This window comes from Ambystoma mexicanum, chromosome 1p, assembly GCF_040938575.1.
Source record: "Ambystoma mexicanum isolate Mex_15411 chromosome 1p, UKY_AmexF1_1, whole genome shotgun sequence".
Taxonomy (NCBI): domain Eukaryota; kingdom Metazoa; phylum Chordata; class Amphibia; order Caudata; family Ambystomatidae; genus Ambystoma; species Ambystoma mexicanum.
In genome coordinates this window covers 976,423,495-976,425,198 of record NC_090921.1, presented here as the reverse complement: position 1 = coordinate 976,425,198, position 1,704 = coordinate 976,423,495, and the positions used below count along the sequence as shown (strand labels likewise).

Sequence of the window (1,704 nt, the reverse complement as noted above, 5' to 3'; positions counted from 1 at the left end):
TCGTGTTACCCCCCATCCCCCGCTCATGCCCCATGTCTCCCCTGTCCCCCCCCACCCTCCGCTCATGTCCTGTGTCTCCCTCGTGTTCCTCCCACCCCCCGCTTATGCCCTGTGTCTCCCTCCTGTACTCCCACCCCCCCGCTCATGCCCCGTGTCTCCCTCGTGTTCCCCAAAAGCCAAATGAAAGGTGGGCACCACCGCTTATTGTCAAAGTATCTTCACTTTTTATGATGAGTGTAAACTTTTCTTGCTTAATTCTGCGCGGGGCAACCAGTCCGATTAGGTCCTAACGACACCAGGACCATGTGAGACTAAACCAAAGTAAAAGAAGCTGGATAAGCCATCCAGCCAAGACTGGTGCTCACGCTTCCGTTCAGAGAACTGAGCAGTTTAGTAAGTTTCTTTGTAGAGTCAATCAAAATTCAATTGGTAAATTGTTACTTCACAATTTAATTTATATTAAGATGTAGCTTGCTTATTCATTAATTAATATACATAATGAGCTGAACACCATCCAAGTTGACTGCCAAAAACGTATGGTTATCAGTGCCTATGCATTTCGGAGTCTAGCTCCTTCCTCAGGGCTAAAACCATAACGTAATAGTTCTTTTCTAATAATCAAAAAACAGTTGCATAATGTAATACAAAGGAAACATTGTCACAGTAAATCACACACAGTAATATTAAAGATAATGTACGGCAATACATACCACATCACACGGGCACACGGGACGTAGTAAAACAGGAGTGCAAACATAAAAATAAGAAATAAGAAGAATGCATATAAGCGAAAGGAATAAGTGTACATAATCCTTATATGAACTAATATTCACGTCCAAACGAAATTCTGATAGCAAATGTACCTGTAGTTCAACTTGTATGTAATATGCGTCTTGATTTCCAGATCGAGTGTGGGGAGTAAATCTGTCTCCCTTGAATGCTGAGTAGAAGGATACATAAAAATGGAATACACGCGTGACTATAGAAAACCTTGTCATTTCGGAAAAAAGTTCGCTAATGTTCTATTTCTAGTTGCCATCCGTTCCTATGTAATTACCTTTTCACTCGGGTGTATGTCAGAGCACGAGTTCTTCGTGGGACCAAGGCGGTGACCGGCGTTCACTTCCTTGTTATACTTGTTTCCATGGTATCCCCAGCGTGGCACTGCATAACGTCAAAGTGCGTGTTGACGTGGCAGTGCCTCGCGTCCCGTATCTCCATGGTGACTGGAGTACGGGAATGGGGAATAACCATTCTAATAAACACCTGCACCATGTAGTTCATGCAACATTCACTGGTCTGAATCAGTAATGCGCATCGGAAGGTAAGAGCACATTTCCATAAAAGGAAAACTCAGTTGTAGTGATGTAGATAAAAATAAAAATGAAAGAAACATGACGAAACGGAAAGAGAGAATGGGCTGTGGTATGTTTAAAAATAAATACAATGAAGCAGAATGTCTGCAACACCTTGATGTATGGAATGAGAATTCGTAGAAAAATACCGCGTAGCCGGTAATAAATAAACCCATGAGTTCAAAAAATATGATAACCAGGGAAAAAACCCACCTGGTAAACGTGATAGTTGTAATGTGCTTTACATGGCGAGACCTCGCTTGTTATGATACATAAGGATGTACAATGTCAGTAGTGTGTGTTAAAACGTGCCAATTGGCTACTGATGGAGTTGTAAATTTATGGTGTG

At 42.0% G+C, this 1,704-nt stretch overlaps 1 long non-coding RNA gene across 1 annotated transcript; it reads right to left on the bottom strand.

Moving 5' to 3' along the window:
* Positions 1-476: 476 nt before the first annotated feature.
* LOC138566828 (uncharacterized) lies at positions 477-1,122 on the bottom strand. The gene is made up of 3 exons (XR_011302043.1): positions 1,058-1,122; positions 864-940; positions 477-611 (listed from the first exon to the last, which is right to left on the bottom strand). It is a non-coding gene; the product is annotated as an uncharacterized lncRNA (long non-coding RNA).
* Between the last annotated feature and the right edge of the window lie 582 nt (positions 1,123-1,704).